This window comes from Geotrypetes seraphini, chromosome 6, assembly GCF_902459505.1.
Source record: "Geotrypetes seraphini chromosome 6, aGeoSer1.1, whole genome shotgun sequence".
Classification (NCBI taxonomy): Eukaryota; Metazoa; Chordata; class Amphibia; order Gymnophiona; family Dermophiidae; genus Geotrypetes; species Geotrypetes seraphini.
In genome coordinates, this window is record NC_047089.1 from 189,539,504 (window position 1) to 189,562,609 (window position 23,106).

The window sequence follows — 23,106 nt, forward strand, 5'->3', positions numbered from 1 at the left end:
TGTGCATCAGGAAACCATGTTAGAGCATCAATCATTCTGCTAGTTTACATGGCATTTCAATATTAATGAGCTTATTTGCATGGTCTGATCGGAGAATGTGCAATCATGTAGAAAACCACGCAATGAGCTGTTTCCTGCATCAGGTCGGTAAATGCGATCGTCGCTAAACCAGTCAAAACTGGTTAGACGATCGCTGACTATAGTGCATCTGGCATCAAAAAAAGGAGACCATTCTTATCTTGTGGCTCAGATTTTGCATGGATTCTTAGCTGTAAAGCTGAGATGTGATGATCAGTCAATAATACAAAAGGCTTAGGTTTACCCGGTGGCTTCATGCGTTTTCCATGCTCAGGTGATTGGGGCTTAAGATGCTACAGAGGCAGTGCTTTCAGCCTCCAAGGTGATAGTCATAGTCATTAGTTACGGATGACATCTAGTGGTTGGCTTCCTGGCCTTTGATTGCACAGTTTTGGAAGGAGTCCTGATACTTGGCTATCAGCCCAGGACTGTCATTGTAATTTTAATGTTGTTTTATGATGTATGGTATTTGGTATTATGTTTTATGAATGACTTTGGACTGAGCTATATTTAAGAAGAGCAGAATACAAATATAACGACAGAACAATGACCAGATGAAATACATTGGAGGCGACATAAAATAGCAGGGAAAAATCTCCAGGTAAATGCAAATTTATTTATTTAAATAAATATTTGGAGGGACATTTTGCAAAAAATCATCCAAACGTTCAGTGTCAAACATGGTAATTTTCAAACCAAAAAATATCTAAACTAAACTAAACCTTAGGTTTCTATACCGCACCATCTCCACAAGCGTAGAGCTCGGCACGGTTTACAGGGTTAGGTTGAAAATGAGCTACAATGAAGGGTTATAGGAAAGGAGCTAGGAAGATAAAGAAGGGACAGGGTACCAAAGAGCGGGAGGTGTTAGATTTTTGAAAAGAGCCAAGTTTTCAGGTGTTTGCGGAAGGATTGGCGGGAGCATGAAATTCTAAGCAGGGATGTGAGGTTGTTCCAGAGTTCTGTGGTTCTAAAGGGGAGGGATGTTCCTAGTTTTCCTATGCGGGATATACCTTTTGTTTAAAAATAATCACTCAATTTTACAAGATTTTTTTTTTGTGCTTAGTTCATCTTTCTTTAAGGTCCATTTTCAAACAAAAAAAAGGTTAAAGGGAAATATGCAACCCCCCCTCCTCCTGGTAAGCAGTCTTATTAGATTGGCCATACAGACAACCCGGTGGGGCAGCCTAGGGAACACTGTAGTGAACTTCACATAAAAGGTCCTAGGTAACATCACATCATAACCCCCTTATATGGTGAGCCCTCCAGGAATAATAAAAAAATGTACTGTACCCAACTGTACATCACTACAATAGCCCTTAAGCCTACAGCTGTCACCCATGTGTGTGTTCAGTAGGTATTTTGTGGGGGGGAGGGAGGATGTTTTGGGCACACAGTTTCCACCACAAGTGTACCAATTAGAGTGGGATATGGGCCTGGGTCCCCTTCTCTACAGTCTACTGCACCGATCACTAGGCTATTCCAGGGACCTGCTTGCTGCTTACGAGGAATACCCAATGTAGCTGCAGCAGTCAAAGAGCCTGGTATGTACTGTCATGCCTTTATCCCTCCAGTGGTCATCTGGTCAGTTTGGGTACCCTTTTGGCACTTAGTCATTATTAAAACAGGACAAGCCCACAACATCCTATTTTTTTCCCCTGAACAATTTTACAATTTTCAGTTATTGCAGAAAAATGTCAAAATCATAAGCCCAAAACATATAGGGCTCCTTTTACGAAGCTGCGTTAGCGTTTTTAGCACACGCAGCTTTTTAGCACGTGCTAAACCCGCGCTACATGGCTAGAACTAATACCAGCTCAATGTTGGCATTAGTGTCTAGCGCGGTCGGCAGTTTAGCGTGCGCTATTACACGCGTTAAACCACTAACGCAGCTTCGTAAAACCAGCTCATAGTTTAAGTTTCAAGTTTATTTAAAAAAAAAAATTTATACCGCTCAATTAGACTTCTGAGCAGTGTACAATAAAATAGCATTACCATGGTAAAACAATAATAATAACAGAGTGACAATAAATGGACAGGGGATGTTAGAAAACAATGAAAAAAACTGATTAAAGACGAGCAAAACCAGAAGGAAAAAGGGTAAGAACTACAATATTTTGTGAAAAGAGAACAAATAAGGGATAAACAATAGGAAGGGGGTTTCATTAAAATTGTCAATAAGTATTTAGCCCTGGTCTTTGACCTGGGGACCACCGTGAGAGCGGATTGCTGGGCACGATGGACCACTGGTCTGACCCAGCAGCGGCAAATTCTTCTGTTATGTTCTTATAAGGGCAGTTAAGTTTCAAAAGCATCTTGGAACAGAAATGTTTTCAGCTTTGATTTGAAATATGGGATAGAGATGTTTCTTCGCGGATATAATTGGGAATGGAATTCCAAAGGGATGGTGCAATCACTGCGAAATTGTTCAACCTTAACATGTTAATATGTTTTAATGATGGGATTGCAAGGAAGTTTTGATTCATAGTGTGAAGGACTTTAGATGGACAGTAGGGAATAAGAAGGCTATTGATAAATTCAGGTTGGTTACTTAGACATGTTTTGAAGATAAGTAGGAGGATTTTATAATTAATCCTGTATTCAACTGACAGCCAATGTGCATTGCACAAGAGAGGGGAAATGTGGTCATATTTTTTAGCATTAAATATTATTTTTATTGCAATATTGTACACAATTTGGAGGCATCTTAGTTCTATTTTTGTTATGCCTTTAAAGAGGTGTTGCAGTAGTCGATACAAGATATCACTAGAGAATGAATAAGTGTATTTAAGGATGAAGGTTCAAACAATTTGGCGAGCGATCTGATCATTCTTAGTCGATAAAAACAGCGCTGAACTATATACTATATATACCATATAGTATATGGTATATAGTATATAGCTGAACTATATAGTATATATACCATATATACTAATGTGTATATGGTAAGTAAATTTACTGTCGAATATGAACCCTAAAAGTTTTAAGGAGTTGACAGTTTTAATGAGCAACGTGTTGAATTTAAGAGAAGCCTGAATTGATAGGCCCTCTTTAATGGGGAAGATCATTAATTTGGACTTTTCCACATTAAGGGCTCCTTTTAAGAAGCCGCATTAGCAGCTTTATCGCACGGGACTTTCCATCACGCGCTAACCCCCACGCTAGCCAAAAAACTACCGCATGCTCAAGAGGAGGCGGTAGTGGCTAGCGCGGCTGGAATTTACTGCGTGCTATTATGTGCGTTAAACCACTACTGCGGCTTCATAAAAGGAGCCCTAAGGGCCAACATATTAGAATCTAGCCAAGATTTGATTTTCTCCAGTTTCTGGTTTATGAGTGTTACTTCATCTGGACTATTAAGATTTTGGACTATTAAGATTTTAGTCACTCTTATCTGGACCCTTTCGAGTAGTACCATGTCCTTTTTCATGTATGGCAACCAGTGCTGGATGCAGTATTTCAGGTGAGGGTGTACCATGGCCCGGTACAACGGCATGATAACCTTCTCCAATCTAAACTAAACTAAACTAAACCTTAGGTTTGTATACCGCGCCATCTCCGCAAGCGCAGAGCTCGGCACGGTTTACAGAGTTAAGAGGAAAGGAACTACAATAAGGGATAAAAGGAGAGGAACTAAGAGGAAAGAGAGGGACAGAATACTGGAGAATGGGAGGTGATTAGATTTTTGCAAAGAGCCAAGTTTTCAAGTGTTTGCGGAAGGATTGGAAGGAGCTTGAGTTTCTGAGTGGGGATGAGAGGTTGTTCCAGAGCTCTGTGGTTCTAAAGGGGAGAGATGTTCCAAGTTTTCCTGCGCGGGATATACCTTTTATAGAGGGGAATGATAGTTTCAGTTTTTGGGAGGGTCTGGTGGAGTGTGGTTTTGAGGAATTCCAAATCTGTTCTTGATCCCCTTCTTAATCATTCCTAGCATTCTGTTCGCCCTTTTCGCCACCACCGCACATTGCGTGGACAGTATCATTGACTTGTCGACCAGTACTCCCGAGTGTCTTTCTTGGGGGGTCTCTCCAAGTACTGCATCGGACATCCTGTATTTGTGTATAAGATTTTTGTTACCGACATGCATCATCTTACACTTATCCACTTTAAACTTCATTTGCCATGTCGCGGCCCATTTCTTGAGCGTGTTTATGTCATGTTGTAGGTCTTTGCAATCCTCCTGCGTCTTCACTACTCTGAATAACTTCGTATCGTCTGCAAATTTAATCACCTCTCTCGTCGTACCAATTTCCAGGTTGTTTATAAATATGTTGAAGAGCATGGATCCAAGCACTGAACTCTGCGGCACTCCACTCGTGATGCTTTTCCAGTCCGAGTATTGTCCATTTACCCCCCACTCTCTGTTTCCTATCCACCAGCCAGTTTTTAATCCACATGAGTATTTCACCCTCGATTCCATGGCTCACAATTTTTCGAAGTACTTGCTCATGCGGAACCTTGTTGAACGCCTTCTGAAAATCCAAATATACAATGTCGACCAGGTCACCCTTGTCTATCTGCCTGTTTACTCCCTCAAAGAAATGCAGCAAGTTCATCAAGCAAGATCTTCCTTGGCTGAAGCTATACCACCTGGTCCTCATCAGATCGTGTCCATCAAGGTGATCAAAGATGCGGTTCTTTATCAGCGCCTCTACCATCTTTCCCATTACCGAGGTCAGGCTCACCGGTCTGTAGTTTCCCAGATCTCCCCTCAAACCTATCTTGAAGATCGGCGTAACATTCGCCACTTTCCAGTCTTCCGGAATCCTTCCTGATTTGATTGACAGATTGGCTATTAGTTGATGCAGTTCAGCTATAGCCCCTTTCAGTTCCTTGATAACCCTCGGATGGATGCCATCCGGTCCCGGGGATTTATCATTTTTAAGCTTATCAATCTGCCTGCATACCTCTTCTAGACTGACCGTCAACCCTGTCAGTTTCTCAACTTCATTTCCTGCGTATAGCCTGTCCGCTTCCGGTATGTTGTGTGTATCCTCTTCGGTAAATACAGACGCAAAAAATGTGTTCAGTTTGTCGGCGATGGCTTTGTCCTCCTTTAGCACTCCCTTTATTCCATGGTCATCCAACGGCCCCACTGCTTCCTTTGCGGGTCATTTCCCCTTAATATATCAAAAGCAACATTTTTCGCCTCCTTGGCTATTTTTTCCTCGTAGTCTCTTTTGACCCCTCTTACCGCCTTATGGCACCTGCTTTGGTGTTTGTGCTTTTTCCAGTTTTCGTCCATTTTTGACCTTTTCCATTCTTTAAACGAAGTCTTCTTGTCTCTGATTGCTTCCTTCACCACTACGGTGAGCCACGCTGGTTCTTTGTTCTTTTTCCTCTTGGATCCCTTGTTGATACGCGGTATATATAGATTTTGCGCCTCAGTGACTATGTCCTTAAAAAGGGACCATGCTTGCTCTAGCGTTTTTACAGTGCTTATCCTTTTCTTCATCTTCTTCTCCACCATGAGTCTCATCCCTTAGTAATTCCCTTTTCGGAAGTTCAGTGCCGTGGCCATCATTCTGGATCGATGTTTCGCCCCCGTGCCCAGGTCGAAGCGGATCATATTGTGATCACTGCTTCCCAGCATCCCATCTACTTCTACACCTTGTGCCGGTCCTCGTAGTCCATTTAGAATTAAGTCCAGAATCGCATTTCCCTTTGTGTTTTCCTTGACAAATTGTTCCAGGAAGCAATCGCCTACAGCATCCAGGAACTTGGTCTCCCTACCGGAACCGGAGGTGCATAGGTTCCAGTCTATCCCCAGATAATTGAAGTCACCCACGATAACTGCATTGCCTTCCTTGCGTTTAATCTCGTCCATCATTTCTCCATAAATTTCTTCGGACTACCCTGGGGGTCGGTAGTAGATGCCAATCTTCGTTTCCGTTCCATTTGTTCCCGGAATTTTGACCCATAGAGACTCTACTTTATTTTTCGTTTCTGGCGTGTTCTCTCTGGTAGACTCAATTCCCTCTTTGACATATAGGGCAATACCCCCACCTTTTTGAGCCACTCTGTCTCTGCAGTATAGCTTGTATCCCGGTACCACAGTGTCCCAGATGTTTTCCTCATTCTATCATGTTTCCGTGATGCCGATGATGGTCAACTGTGTCAAAGGTGGAGTGAGATGGTCCAGTGAGATGAGCAAAAGGTCCAATGAGATGAGCAAAACTAGTGGTGATCAAGGTGGTAAAGTATCTTTGAGATAAGGCCTATAAGTGACAGTTCAGTTGAATAATGCTGGCGGAATTCTGTTTGGTTAGGGTGTAAAACCTTGGTTTTGTCGATGAAGCTAGAAATTTGGTACAAGACGATTTTTTCAGTGAGTTTTGCTAAAAAGGGGATATTGGCTATAGGCCGATAGTTTGAAATTTCTTGAGCATTGGTTTTCTGGTCTTTAATCATAGGGTTGATGATAGATTCTTTCCATTTTTTTGGTAAGGTTTTGGAGGTTAGGCTAGACTTGACCAGGTCTAGGATCAGGGCAGGATTAATTCGTCGAGGACCCCTAGGCACACAAGTACACTGGGCCCCCTGCCCCGCCCCACCCCACCATGCGCCCAGGTGGAAACAGGAAGCTGCATCAGAGGGAAGCTTTGGGTAAGTAGCACCGCATGCACAATTACAGTTCCTGTTGCCTTTCTTACCCACATTGCTTGCTTGTCTTACTGTCCATCAATGGGGGAGGCCGATCGGGGTGGGGGGCCATGTTGCCGATCGATGCTGGAAGGGCCCATCGCCATTTGGAAAAAACAATTTGATGCCCTAGGCACCTGCCTACTTGGCCTATTGGTTAATCCTTCCCTGTCTAGGATGTGTGGACCGAAAATAGAAAAGAAACATTTCAAGAGATATGGTGGAATAACTTCATTACTGGCTCCTTTGGTATTTAGTGTATTTAGGCACCTCTTGATTTCTTGAAAGGTTGGGAGAGTGAATTGAGAACATTTAGAGAAGGAAAAACTTGCCGATTCTTCCCCTAGGGTTAGGGGTTGCGAAGTGGGTAGTATCTGCAGTGCTATTGTCTGTTTGTGAAATTGAACCTCTAATTTTCTGTATCTTTTCTTTGAGATGTGTAGCTATGGCCTGAGCTGTGGGAGTTTGATTGGCCTTGAGATTTAGACAAACTGTGGAGAAACACATCTTTAAAATTAGTTTAAAAAATAATGATTTGGATGTTGTTGGGGGGGGGGGGGGTGTAATCATCTGCTACCTGAAAATAGGCCTCAGAGCATCAGGGAAAAAAAATCCCCAGGTAATAGTAAATACAGGATCAAGCTACCAGAGTCCAGCCCTGGATCCAACTGAGCTGGAAATATAAAAGAGGGGGAAAGACTACAGTGTCAAAATAAAATGGAATGTTCACCACTATTCTATTGAAGAAAGTTTCAGAACAGGGAAAAGTCTATGTGGAAACCCCTTTAGTGAATAAGGCGCTAATGGCTAGATGTACTAAACTGTGCTGCACAGTAGTCAATGTGCATAGTTGGTAAACAGGTCACTTTGTATCAAATCTATAAACCTAATAGATCTTTATGATCCGAAAATTAAAAACTTATTAATTCCAATAGCTCAGGGAGATTAGGCAGATACTAGAGCAATTACTTTCTGTTTTGCTGGTGTTAAAATATAGAATGCTCTGGTGGGCCAATTGCGACTGTGTGAAAACCGGTTTCAATTAAAAAAAAAAAAAAGTTAAAAACTCAGTTGTTTGTAATTGCATTTTTATGATTTATCAGTTGACATTTGCAGAGAATAAATTGTTTAATTATATAGATTTCATGATATGGTTTGTTTTTTTCTTATGTATGTTTTAATTTAGGTAAATGCTATAAAAAAAAAGTTTGAAATAAATAAATTGAACCTGTGGTACAGTAAATGACACAAGTTAGCTTATGGTAATGTCCTAGCACCTTTTCACACATTTTACCCCCCTTTTATAAAGCCGCGTTAGCGGCTGCCATTGCAGTAACTACCCCAAAGCCCATAAGGATTTGAAGGGCTTTGGGGCCGTTATCGCGCTGCAACCAAGGAGGGGGGGAGCTCTGCATCTCTTATGATAAGAGGTTACCTAGACTACTGCAAATTGTTATTATTATGTTTTATTGATGTTCTATCTGTTGTAATGTATATGATTCTGTCTATGTATGTACTTTATTGTGACCTGCCTTGGGAAAGGTAGGGTATAAATAAATACAAATACCTTGTCAATGTTACCTATTTACCAGTTACAACCTCAGTAAAACCAGGGCTATACTTTCATGCCACACTGAGATCAATACAAATAATGTATCTACTATTCCAGCCAAAGAAGAGTGTTACCTCACTGCAGAGAAAGTGGGAATGTTTTCTGTTTTTGTTCAGATATTCACCACCAGAGGGTACTTGCTCTAACTGACATCATTCTATAGCGCAAAGCTCCAGCAGCTAGCCAGGACATGGAAAAAACTGGATCCTTGACTGGCTGGGATGCAGTTAATTGGACTAACAGAAGAATAATCCAGAAATGACAATGTTCAGGTCATTGAGAAAAGTCTGTAAACTGTCATGTATGAAAAATATGTTAAGTTGATCTAATAGAAGATATCATAAGTCTGCAATTCATTTAAGAAAAAAAAATGAATTTTTTTTTTCTCTCTCTTACTCTTTTTAATGAAATGCAACTTTTGGAAAAAGTACTTTCAGTTACTATTGAAAAGCAAGAAAATATTCTAGGTGGATCATCTACCCATTAGTAGCACATGTATGGAAATAAGTGGTATGATGCTTTAATTTTAAAGACATGCCTTATAGACTAGATTTCCACGGCAGTGGGCTGGCTCTGTCATCAGAAATTCAAAGCCCAGAGCTGCGGGAATCAAATGACTCAAGGATAATTAGGCTGGTGGCAGAGTCTGGCTTTAAAAAAAAAAAAAAGGCACATCCAAAGAAAAGGAAATCATTTCTAGGATTATACAAGCTGACAGAGCAGCTGGGGAGGCATGAAGCAGTCTGGCTGGTCTTACTTTAAAGAGAGGGACTCTCTGTGATGATTTATTAATTTTATGCACTGCTTTGCACAACCAACATATTCAAGCAATTCACCATATAATAGAACAGTAAAGCAATAATAAAAACATAACAATATTACATTAAAAAATTATATATATGTAAGAAAAGTCCATAACAGCCCAATTTATTCAATAACAACCTTAGGGCCCCTTTTACAAAGTCGCAGTAAATGCACCGAAGCCCACAGGAACTGAATATGCTTAGAGGTATTTACTATGGCAGCATCACTATTGCAGCTTTGTATAAGGGATCCTTAGTTAAAATTCAGAATTTAAAAAAAAAAAAAAAAAAGGCTTTATGGCTTTCCTAATAAAAATAGTCAGGTGGTATAGGTTGAAAAGTGGGATATTCCATTAAAATGGACCAGCGTAATTGAATGCCCTGCCTCTGGCTGATGCTAGTTGAATCTTGCTTAAAGGTGGGAACTGAAGCAAAAGTTGCTGAGAAGAACGCAGTGAGTGAGAAGAAACATAGTCGATCAATTTGACAAATAGAGAAGAACATCCATGTACTATGAAATGAGTGGGGAGTGTGTGGTGCAGTGGTTACAAACCCAGGGTGCTGAGGCTGTAGCTTTTAGGTTCAAACCCATGCTGTTTTTTGTGACCCTGGGCAAGTCACTTAATCCCCCCATTGCCCCAGATACATTAGATAGATGGTGAGCCCACCAGGACAGAGGGAAACATGCTTGAGTGCCTGAATAAATTAATGGGAGAACAATATAGAAAATTGATTAAATAACTAGACACGGTATTTTAAAGTGGAGCAATCAGTAGCCAATGCAGTTCAGCAGATATGGTTGTAAAATGATCAAACTTCTTCTTACCACTTATCAAGCTAGCTGCTGTATTTTAAATAAAGGGAGGATTGGATGTTGAACTTAAGTAAGGCTGACAATTGGGTTTACCAGTGTATGCTGGGATTTGTAGTCTTGCTTTTCTTAGGAAATACATTGGGGAAATCAGAACCACATGCCCCTGTGTTGAACAGGGTAAACTCAGGACTGGAGCAATCCTATCCTGTAAATCTGGATCCAGTTTTCAGCCTTATATTTAGGGCACACCTTTTTTTCTGTTGTAGCTCAAGGCAAGTTACATTCAAGTATAGCATTTTCCTGTTCCTGGAAGGCTTACAATCTAATGGAAGGCTTATAATCTAATAGGCTGATGCTCAGAACTCCTGCGCTGTTCTCTATAGCATAAGAGAATACCACAGGGAACAGCGCCATAAAATAACTTCTCAGTGTTCAGTACAAATGGCATGCAAATCACATGCACGCTATTAGTGATGAGCACTGGGAGAAGGAACGTGCCTGGCTCATGCGCACAAGAGCTGAACGTAAGCAGATCTCCTGTGAGCATGTTCATTCAAAGTGGGGAGCAAGGAGCCAGGAAGAGTCCAGTCCCATAATACACTTCAACTTATACCTACCCTCTTCAGCTGTGAAGTTGTGACTCATCTCCCAGCAAGGTTCATTCATTCCCACTAACATTTCATTTGCTCAAGTGTATCTGATGAGGGGACTGTAACAAGCCTCTAAAGCTGCGGCTGTTAAAAACACATGTGCATAACCTGTGGCTAAAACACAAGTGCATATGCTTCAGCTGTGGCTGATAAAACACTAACACTGAGCTGGCATTAGGTTTTCAGCAGTAAGAGCAAGATCTTGGTTGTGCATCATTTCTGAGCAATAGAAGGGAATATCTAAGGCCTTGTTTGCATAGCATATGCATGCTATTTGTGCTGATCTTCAGTTACTACGCTGGTAGCAAGGTCTGGTCCTAGTTAGTACAAAGAATTGGCTTACCTCAGCCAAGCAGAGTATTTGGATGTTGAAGTCAAGAAGTATGCTGGGACTACTTCTTCCTCCAATTCCCCTGGGTCTCTCTAAGCTAGTTCTGGCCCTTCCTTAAATACTTCCAGGCAGCTGTTTCCCTGACTTTTCCTGCCTGTGCCACTTCCTCCTAAAGAGGAGCTATCTATTTTAAGGTGGTTCTGACAATGTGAGGGAGTATCTAACAGGGGGAGTGTTAGTGTCTTATAGACTCCTTCATATACCCTGCCCCCAGCTCAACCATGCCCAGTTGAGCGCCTGCAATGTCCAGATCCACCTCCCGAGACAGAAAGTCAGCATTAGCATTCTCTCAGCCTGCCCAATGTTGCATCTCAAAGCTGAAGGCTTGAAGATGAAGGAACCACCTCATTGTGCACACATTCGAGTCCATGTGGTAGGTAATCCACTGAAGAGGTGCATGGTCAGTGACTAGTAGGAAGTGTCATCCCAGTAAGTAATATTGGAATGTTTCCAGGGCCCATTTGATAGCTAGGGCTTCCTTCTCAATCACCACATAGGTCCTCTCCCTAGAAAACAATTTGCGGTTAAGGAAAGCTATTGGGTGTCCCTCTCCATTTACCTCCTGGGCCAGGACAGCCCCATGACCAACCTCCACAGCATCCATTTGTACCACAAAGGGATGGTTGAAGTCTTGGTACACCAATACAGGCTCTAAACAAATGGCCTCCTTCGGAGTTTGGAATGTGGCATCCAGTTCTGACACCCACTGAACCTTTTCTAGGGCTTTCTTCTGTAAAAGGCAGATCAGGGGCTCTACTTTCTCAGCAAATTCAGGGATGAACTTCCTGTTGTATCCAATGAGTCCCAGGAAGGTACGCACTTGTTTCATGGTTTGGAGTACTGGCTTCTGGATAATGGCTTCCACTTTCCAAATCTGCATTTTAATTTGACCTCTTTCCACCAAATACCCCAGGAAGCATTTATTTGGATTTATCATCAATCCAGCACTCCTTAAACTGTCCAGAACAGCTTCCATTTGAATAAGGTGGGTTCTCCAGTCTTTATTATAAATGACAATATTATCTAGGTATGCCCCTGTGAAGTCCCTGTGCAGTTTTTAAAGATGGTCAACCAAACATTGGTATGTAGCTGGAGCTCCATGAAGGCCAAAAGGCAGTACTGTAAATTGGAACAGGCCTTGAAGTGTGGAAAAGGCCATCTTCTCCTTGACATCCAGCATAAGGGGTATCTGCCAAGATCCTTTGGTCAGGTTTAAAGTTGAAATAAACTGGGCTCCTCTCATTCACTCATTCAGCTCATCTGTCCTCAGCATAGGGTAAGCCTATAATTTGGACACAGCATTCACCTTTCCAAATACAGGAACTGGATGCTGCCATCTGGCTTTGGTACTAGTACAATGGGAGATGATCAATTGCTGGTAGATTCTTCAATAACACTGAGTTCCAGCATGTTAGAAACTTATTTTGCTATCACCTGCAGTCAAGCTTCTGGGATTCTATATGGCCATTTCCAGACTACCACTCCTGGCTCAGTGATAATGTCAGTGGCCAGATGAGTCTGGCCCAACTTTACTGAAAACACATCTTGGTTTTACTTTACCAAGTGTTCCAAATCAGTCTTCTGTGTAGATCACAAGTATAGTATGTCAGGAGTAACTCTGGAAAATACCGAACAGGAAATGAACCTGGGTGTACTGATAGATAGGATCCTGAAGCCGTCAGTGCAATGTGTGGTGGCAGCGAAGAAAGCAAATAGAATGCTAGGCGTGATAAAGAAGGGAATTATGAGTAGATCAGAGAAAGTTATAATACCACTCTACAGAGCCATGGTCAGACCGCACCTGGAATACTGCGTCCAGCATTGGTCTCCATACCTAAAGAAGGATATAAAACTGCTAGAGAGAGTGCAGAGACGAGCAACGAAGCTAGTGAATGGTATGGAGAACCTGGTCTACGAGGAATGACTTAGGAGACTGGGGTTGTTCTCCCTTGAGAAGAGGAGACTGCGCGGGGACCTGATTGAGACTTTCAAAATACTGAAAGGATTCGACAAAATAGAGCAGGGAAAGCAGCTATTTACAATGTCCAATGTGACATGGACAAGAGGACATAGACTGAAGCTGATGGGGGATAGGTCCAGGACGAATATCAGGAAGTTCTGTTTCACACAGCGAGTGGTGGACACCTGGAATGCTCTCCTAGAGGAAGTAATTGCAAAATCCACCGTTCTAGGGTTTAAGGGTAAACTAGATGCACATCTCCTTAAGAGTGGCATAGAGTGATATGGGGACTAAAACCATGCCAGGGCACACCTGGTGGGGCCTCCGCATGTGCGGATCACCGGACTTGATGGACACAGGATCTTATCCGGAGATGGCAATTCTTATGTTCTTATGTTCTTAACTTGTAGAGGTCCTGGTTCAGTCATAATCTCTAGACCAAAGTCATCCCTCTAGACCAGTGGTCTCAAACTCGCGGCCCGGGTCCCACATGCGGCCCGCCAGGTACTATTTTGAGGCCCTCAGTATGTTTATTATAATCACAAAAGTAAAATAAAACAGTTTCTTGATCATTTGTCTTTTTAGCTATAAATTACAATATTATTATTAAGACTTAGCCAAAAGGAAATATTTATAAACTATAAAGAGTTTTACCTAATGCAAAATTGTCATTTCTTTAATAAGACATTAACTATGTTTTGTGAGGCCCTCTAAGTACCTACAAATCCGAAATGTGGCCCTGCAAATGGCTTAAGTTTGAGACCACTGCTCTAGACTAATGCTGCAATCATCGGGATCCACTTTTTAAATGATTGATATGGAAGACATTCATAAGAACATAAGAATTACCGCTGCTGGGTCTGACCAGTGGTCCATCGTGCCCAGCAGTCCGCTCACGCGATGACCCTCTGGTCAAAGACCAGTGCCCTAACTGAGTCTAGCCTTACCTGTATATGCTTTGGTTCAGCAGGAACTTGTCTATCTTTGTCTTGAATCACTGGAGGGTGTTTTCCCCTATAACAGCCTCCAGAAGAGCATTCCAGTTTTCTACCACACTCTGGGTGAAGAAAAACTTCCTTATGTTTGTACGGAATCTATCCCCTTTTAACTTTAGAGAGTGCCCTCTCGTTCTCTCTACCTTGGAGAGGGTGAACAACCTGTCTTTATCTACTAAATCTATTCCCTTCATTATCTTGAATGTTTCGATCATGTCCCCTCTCAGTCTCCTCTTTTCAAGGGAGAAGAGGCCCAGTTTCTCTAATCTCTTACTGTATGGCAACTCCTCCAGCCCCTTAACCATTTTAGTCCCTCTTCTCTGGACTCTTCCTTCTTCATGTATGGCGATCAGTGTTGGACGCAGTATTCCAGGTGGGGGCATACCATGGCCTGATACAGCAGCATGATAACATTCTCCAATCTGTATATGATCCCCTTAATCATTCCTAGCATTCTGTTTGTCCTTTTTGCCGCCACCACCACACATTGCGCGGACGGCTTCATTAACTTGTCGACCAGTACTCCCAAGTCTCTTTCCTGGGGGGTCTCTCAGAGTACTGCACCGGACATCCTGTATTCGCCATATCTCTCTTGTCAGGTTGGACTACGTTGTAGTTAACAGGTCTGGTCTTCATTATTTCATACAGTCCTTACTTTTGGAAAATGGTAGGAGTACCAAAATTCTGTCCCTTGGCTGGAAGACTCTATGCATAGCTTTCTGGTTATAGGCTTGGGTTTGGCCCCCCTAAGCTTTCTCCAAGCAGAGCTTAGCTGCTTCCCCAGCCTTCTTCAGTCTCTCCTGCATATTCAGCCAAATTCTTCCCTCTGCCAGATTCTTCCTCCAAAGCTTCTCAAACCACCCTGGATTCCTCTTGGCTGCTGCCCATATAACAGTTAAAATGGAGAAAACCCCCTTGAATTCTGAGGTACTTCTTGAATAGCAAACAGTGCATACGGAAGGAGAGAATCCCAGTTTTTCTCATCATCAGCCACAAATTTTCTTAGCATTTTTTTATTGAAATGCTTTACCAGGCCCTCAGTCTGTGAATGGTAGACGTCCGTAAAGTCTTCACCTTAAGCAGAGCAGAAACCTGCTTCATGACCCTGGACATGAAGGTAGTCCCTTGGTCTGTCAGTATTTCCACTGGACTTCCCATCCAGGAGAAAACTTCCCACAAAGCTGTGGCCACCTTAGTGACCTTCATGTTCCATAGAATAATAGCCTCTGGATATCAAGTGACAAAGTCCAAAATATACTTGTTACCCTGTGTGGTACATTTCAGATGTCCCACAAAGTCCATAACCACTCACTCAAAAGGGGTGTCGTGCAGGGGCCCCTGAAGGATTACTCAACTGAGCAAGATTGACAAAATAATTCTATTTGCTTGTATAGGCCTGGCCAGAAAAACTGGGCTAAAATCCATTCTCAGGTTTTCTCCTCCCCCAAGTGACCTCCTAGTAGGTGAGTATGGGCTAGCAGCAGCTGCATAACTTGCCTGTGGTAGGACTGTGGAACTTCTGTTTCCTCCCCCCTCCAGGAATCCCTTGGCCAACCTAAACAGCAGATCTCTTTTAATTATGAAGTACAGTATAGGGATGCTAACTTAGAGGGGTCTTGATTGTCTATGAAGTTCCCATCCACAGTCACCACTTGAGCTTGGACTGTCTTAAGGGACTCATCCTCTGCCTGGGCTCTCTTTAAACCCCCTTGGGATCCACCCTCACTCCATTCAGGCAGGCCATCCAATGGATCTGGGGCATCCTGGTTCTCTTTCCTGATACTTGATCCTCATCAAATGCAACCCCTGAATTCAGGGGACCTCACAATTTTTCCTTTGATTCCTTTACATTGAGGTCAGGGTCCTCCAGAGGAAAGATTATGAGAGAAGAATCTTCCTTGCTTTTCTGTGGACCCACCATTAACTGAGTCTAGATATCTCCAAACTCCAAGAAGTCCCGGTCCAAGACAATTGGGTAGGGAAGCCATGGCAAAGCCGCTGCTTCCAGTTGGCCTTGCCAAACTGGAGTCTTGAGGAACACCTGGCTGTAGGATACTGTCTGTGATCCCTATGCACACATGAAAGCACCACAGTCCAATCATAGTTTACTTGAAGTTGGGAACTGTTTCTCTTCCCACAAGAGTCTTGATGCTGCCGGAGTCTATTAGCACCTGGTACGAATTTTCATTCAGTTCCTACCACCGGGATGAGAGGACTCCACAATATTACAGTCATGAGGTTCTACCACATTCATATTTATTGCATCTTCATTTATTCCCAGGCAGTCTCTTGCCAAATGGCTCTTATTTCCACATGTAAAGCAGATGGGAGAATTTGGGTGTTATCCTCGGTTCCACATGACCCAGGTTGTCCTGGGTGAAGCAGACCTCCATTGGTCTGGCCTTCCCTTTGGGCCTTGCTGGCTATCTTCTTTCCCTGGGGCACTTGACCCTTGAAATTTATTTATGCTTCCAGGGACTTCCCATTGGCCTCTTCTCTCTCCCAGGCTCAGGAACTGTCTGGGCTTGTTGAAATACTTCTGCTACCTCCAAGGCAGTTTCTAGCGTTAGCTTAGGGTATTGTCTAACCTATCTCTCATAGCCTGAGGTAGTCCATCAAGGAATTGCTCCAGGAGATCCACATTTGCTATTGTCACCCCAGTCTTCCCAGATTGCAACCAGCACTATTCAACCTATTTCAGTCTGTAGAAGAAACCGCAAAGGGCCTGTTTCATCTGGAGAGTACTTTTCAAAAACGTTTGCCTGTAGAATTCCAGGGTATGTCATGTCCATTCCAAGATGGCTTCCTTAACATCTTTATAGGGAGCATGGCCATCAGGGTTGGCACTCTAGAATGCAATTTGGCTGCCCCATTAACAGGTTTCTCAGATAGTCCATGTTGCCTCTGGCCAGCCATGTAAGTGATTTGGATCATCCTCCAGTGTAATTTTAGGTAATATGGGAACAGGAATGATCTTATGAGACCCAGATCCCTGTAGTCTTAGGGATGTCTGGGCTTGGGAGCCCTGTTGCAGTTCTACCAGTTTCTGTAGCACCTGTTGCTACTACTTCAAGTATGCCTGCATAAACTGCTGCTGCTGCTGTTGCTGGGCCTGCATGAATTGTTGCTGCTGCCATTGCCCCTCAATCATGATCTGGATTAGTTTCTCCATTTTAACTGGCAGCTCTCACACACACTGGGTACAAGAAAAAACAGAAGGAAATAAAAAAATCCTGCCTGCTCAGCACTGACTATACTGTTTCAGGTCCATCTCTCAAGGTGAAGCTAATCCCTTTAACTTCACAGCATAAGCTGGATATAAAGCTCAGGACAAGATCTTGAAGTTTGTGGGATTTGCTTCTTCTGGCGGGTTGAGCAGAATCACACACCTGACACCACACGTAACAGCGTGAGTGGGGTTTGGGTTTTTGGGCCTAGAAACACACAGCCAGATATGACCAGCAATAGTTCAGAAAAGTTCTTTATTGTCTTCACAAGATTGGGCACACAGTAAAACAGTCTCTTGATTTGGCAAAAATCCTGAGTAGAAAGCCACAGGAATGGGGCCGACGGGAATCCCACAGAATCTTCCAGTTTTAAAAATGGCCATTTCTCCGCCTCTGACTTTGGACATCTTAAGGGAAACGTTCAAAGTCGGACTTAGATGTCCTATTGAAAATGGCCCTCAGCATGCCTTTAAAAAAAAAAAACAACAACAACCCCACCAACATATAATATTCTATTTATTTCATAGATACTGTGTTTTTCTTATGTGCCTCTGTAAAGTATTGTGTTGACCTTATAGGGCTCTACAAACTATGATTTTATAGTCTATGGGAATGACCCCCTTTGTCCTACTGTCACCTCAAGATTTGTGATTCTTGGCCTGTCCTCAGACTTTCTGATCACACTCCCACTTGGTCACTAACTCTAATATCCACTCCCAGAGGTTAAAATTATGGAATTTTTAAAAAATCTTTAAATTTCAAATGTGAATGTCCAGCAGGCTTCTACTTAAGCAATAGTGCCCATGTGAGCAGGCATTATAAATGCCCAAGTCTATACATGGCCTGAAGAGAAGGTGAGTATTTATTTGTTCCTAATGAGAGTGTTCTTGATAATAAATAGTCTTGGATTTAGCTCATGCTTTTTCAGGAGTGACTCAAAGTAAATTATATTCAGGTATACTAGCTGTTTCCCTGACCCTGGTTACCTAAGGCAAAGGAGGGCTGGGCCAGTTTTAGACATGCTGGGGCCCAACACATACACAACAGACAGATCTTTACCAAATACAGAATAAGGGATCACAAATTGAAATTTAACCGGGAACCCCCCTCCCATAATAAATAAATAAATAAACTCAGCAAGTACTACAATACTGGAGAAATATAAACATATGCACTTCTTTTTGTACTGAACACACAGGGATCCTGGGCCCAGGTCCCCAAAAATTAGCCACCTCTCTTGCTGTGGCTGGTGATCCCAAAGCCCTGGCAGCTGAAGACTACCTCCTCTGGTCTGACAGCCAGAAATCTCTAAACTCTGCAGCTAGTGTCCCCGAGCTGCCACAAACAAGTTACACCACATAAGGTGGCAATGAAATGAGCTGAAGCCATACATACAGTCTTGGATGCTTTGACATTAATGACTTTGAAAGCCCTATTGCCATCCCGGTGTTGAATCCAAGCAGTGAGGATTTCAGTCGCTGTGGCTGCTTAAACTCACCCAAGGCCACTTCCGGGTGAAACCATATCCACGCCCAGCCTTGGGTGAGCTTAGGTGTCCCTAAGTGTCCATATTCAGCATCATGCTTGTCTCTCTACTTTTCAGTATCTTCCTTATGTTGTCTACTACAGAGAGTCCAGCATGCCCCTCTGTGCCCCTATTCTCTTCCCCCCTCACCCCATGTTCACAATTCCCACCCTCACCCTATCCATTATCTCCTTCCTTCCTCCATAGGCCAGCATCTTCCTTCCCAACCTAATTAATCATCTCTCTTCTATCACCTATAACCTACCCCCCATCTCTTCAGTAAACATATTTTTACTTTCCCCCCTTCCCATCACCCTCCTTATGTACAGCATAATGTCGTGGTTAGGAAGCCTTGGAACCAGGAGAGGACTGTACCACTAAATCCGAAATCACTGAAGATCTTGGACATTTGATTGAAGTCTACTAGGTCAAATGCGGTACTTAGGTCAAATTGGATTATGATTGCACTGTGATCCTTGCTTAGTAGTTCTTTGCCTTATGTTACTAATACTGTGATCACTGTCTCAGTGCTATGATTTTTCCTGAATCCTAATTGTGAAGAGTGGAAGATATTGAAGCATTGTAAGCAGCATTCAAGTTGTGACATATCCTAACATCATTTTGATAAATAGGGGGATGGAAACTACAGGCTAATTGGTCACATTAAAGGGGCTGAGTTTTGTGTTCATAAGAATGGGCATTAAGATAATTCCTCCTCCTGATTTGGGGAAAAGATCAGTTTCTAGGTGATAGTTAAGCCACTGGGTTATTTTTCCTATGGTTGCTTTGGTGACTGCTTTGATCATGAAAGGTGGACAGGTTGAGGCTTCAGTATGCTTTGGAGTATTTTAGGAGAAGCCATTTTGGGCCTGATTCTCTGTAGGATGCCGATCTCGGCAGACACTGATCATGTGTCAATTACGCATCGGCATCCTAAAGAGAATCATGTCTGCATCACTGAACAGAAGCCGTAAATGTAGGCCAGCATTTTGCAGGCCTATATTTAAGGTGTCTGTCTCATGCCTACGGACATTTCTGAGTGAAACTACACCCCACCTTGGGTTGCTTAAGCATCCTTACGCATCTCCATAGACACGCAAAACATGCCTACAATGTAGGTGTTCCTCCCCCTATTTTTAACATGCATCCCGATTGGTTGAGAGATGGCAGTAGGATGCCTACTGCTGACTACCATCGAGATGCACGTTTGCAGAATCAGGCCCTTTGTGTCTTTGAATTTAATCTCTTCAAAATCATTTCAAAATCTGTCTGTTGGTATTTCCATAGGTGGTTTTGTTGCAGTGGATCTAGCTAAATTGGTGGTAGTGGGGTAGCTGGTCTCATGTAGATTTAATCTTTGTTTTAAAATAGCTAGGTCTGGGGCTGTTGGAATAGAGGTGTTGACACCATTTGTGATCTCATTCGTGTTGGTTAAGTTATCTAATATTGAGAATAGTTTGTTGATTTTAAGATTATCTTCTGTGCTGATCTGTTTAGAGTACTCTTTCTTCTTTTTGTAGTGATTTATGTTCTAGGATTTTCTGGTGCCACTTAGTCTTGTTTTCTGGGGAGGGGTGTTTATGCAATGATTGGGAATGCTAAATTCATTTAAAATGACCTCTCATGAGTGCTTGACTTGTCGGCAATCTCTTTTTAATGACATAAGTGCTGAGTTTTACCAGTTCTCTGATGATCTTTGGATTTTTTTGCTGCATTTGAGTGTCTAGTTTATTTAGTATTTGTTCATTGATTGTTTTCCAGTGATCCAGGAAGTCTAGGTCAAGGATAGGGAGGGATAGTAATGAGTTATCTATTTAATTTCAGTATGATTCAGGGGCCATTTTGTTTCTTTAATAAGAGGCTACTATGGCGGTTGATTTGGTTATTTATAAGTCTTTCCAGAATATGGTGAATTCTAGGAGTAGGTAGTCTGACCAAGGTACTTTCGAAAGGGAATAAAGTTCTAGGTAGCATGTGCTTTTTGCTGAAATGGACGTGAGTAGATTTAACTGATGGCCCTTTTTGTGTGTGGGTTGTTGAACCAAGGATTTGAGGTCTAGCTCAATTAAGAGGTCAAAGAATTTGAGAGTTTGAGGTTAAGTCTAAGTAAAGGTTGAGGTCTTCTATGATGAAAGTGGAGTCATATTGTACGGTGGTTCTTGAGATGATGTCTGAGAACTGGTTCAGCTTCTAGCCACTTTCCAGGAGGGATGTAGAATAGTATGTATGCAGCAGATGAGGTATTGGGAAGAGTCACTGTTTATTTCTACCATTTATAATTTTAGTGAGGTGAGAGTTATAGATTCCATGATTTTGATGTGAAAAGATGATTTGTACAGTATCGCCAGACCCCCTGCGACCAGTTCTCAATACATGTGTGATTTTGTAATCTGTTGGGCAGAGTAGTTGTAATCTGGGTTCATCTTCCATTGGTATCCATATTTCGGTAAGGAATAGAAAGCCAGGTTGTAATTAATTGAGCAGATGTTTTATAATTTGCTTTATTGACCACTGATCTCACATTAACATATCCACTTGGGATTGAGGTGAGTACGAATTCATTAGTGTAGGTGGTTAGGATTCATATTAGATTGCTCAAGTTTGGTTTAGTGATGTGATTGTGGCGTGGTTTTTAGTGTCTGGATGGTCCAACCAGCATTGGAATTAGCCATTGCATGTGGTGGTGCAGTTTATCATAGGGTTGTGAACCACTTAGATAACTTTGATAGGCAGTATATAAATACCTATAATAAATAAACAAACTCTGTGATGGGACTGTGTATTCTGAGGGGTTATCTGATCTATTGTTGGGAGGGGTGGAGTAGGCTTTGGTTCATCTGGTGCTGAAGCAGACAATGGTTATGAGATACCAACTCATTTTGGTTAGTTCACTGTAGAAGATAGATTGGGTGGGTGTTGTAGATGTATTTGAGTAAACTCACATTCAGAGATTAGTGCTCTATTGCAGGTAAGTTTGGTTAGGTGCTATAATTGTATCTGAGTTGGCTCATGCTCAGAAGTTGATTCCCTATAGCCTGGTGTAATTAATTGTTATACTTGTGTCTGAGTAGGTGCCGTGAGTGACATCAGTGTCAGGAGGGCAGAGCTATTCTCTCATGCCAGCTCCACTCCTCCAATGCTTTTTGGGCCACTGTAGTCATTTGGGGTTTCAACGGGCAGCTCTTGGTGGACGAGGGGCTGCCCCAACGTCCTGCCTGCTTCCTGGTGCTCTTGAAAATGGTAGCTGTGGCACCACAAGTGACATCAGCGTCAGGAGGCAGAGCATTTTTCCCATGCTAGCCCTGACTCTCTCTGCTCCTCTGATGTCTTTGGGGCCGCATGTGCACCCCCAATATTGAGCAAATATATTTACTTTGTCTAATGAGAGATAATTTGAAATGGGTTCAGCACTAGAGAATGACACAGGGACAAATTTTTCCCCATCCCCACGGGAACTCATTTTCTCATCCCGTCCCGTCCCCGCGAGTTATTTTTCTGTCCCTGACCCATTCCTGCAAGCTCTGTCCTCATCTGCACAAGCCTCAAACACTTTTTAAATAAGGTTAAGGCAGAGCTTATAGGAATGAGGCAGGGACAGTGACAAAATTCACGGGGATGGGATGGGGAAATTGAGTTCCTTGGGGACGGGGAAAAATTTGTCCCTGTGTCATTCTCTAGTTAGCATTCCCAATCATTCAGAAAAGTTAATTCCTATGAATGGCATATGTCCAGCCTTACAGACATATGCAGAAGCCTGGCTTTAAGATTAGCATAATTGTGCTGCAAAATACAAATTCTAATATATGGCTTAACAAAAACATTTGAGTGGTTTAAGAATCGAAGATGTTCAAAGTCATTATTGTAAACAAAAGAGTGAGAGCAATAGGTTTTCATATCTGAAAGCAGGAAACCATGTGGCTACGAAGGGGTTAAGCAGAGAAAGGAAGACATGTTAGCGTTAGGCATCGTGCACAGAAAAATCTGCAGGGTTTGGTTTCTATACACTAGGTAGGAAATTCGCCTCGACAGGCCTCCAGCCAGCAGGAGTTTAAAGCCCCGTGTGCTTTAAAGAGGCACCACGTGCAACAGTCCAGACTCCAGAGCGAGGTAAGGGTTAAAGCGCGGCCTGCCGCTTTCCTTGACAGGTCGGAATGGGAAGTCCACTTCGGATTTTGGGATCCGCACTCTTCACTTGTCTTTTGTTTGCTCCACATCTGTGTCCCCCTTCCCCTGGCCGCCTCCCCTCCCCCTCCCCCGTGCTCCTAGGCTCTGAATGACAGGGCTCGGCATTGTTTGAATGCTGCTGCCGGAGCCCCGGAGGAAGGGGCGCTTTCGCCAGGCTGGTGTCGGGCTCGGCAAGGAGATGCATGGACCGGTTCCAGGGGGATCAGAGGTGAGTGCGATCGGACCCA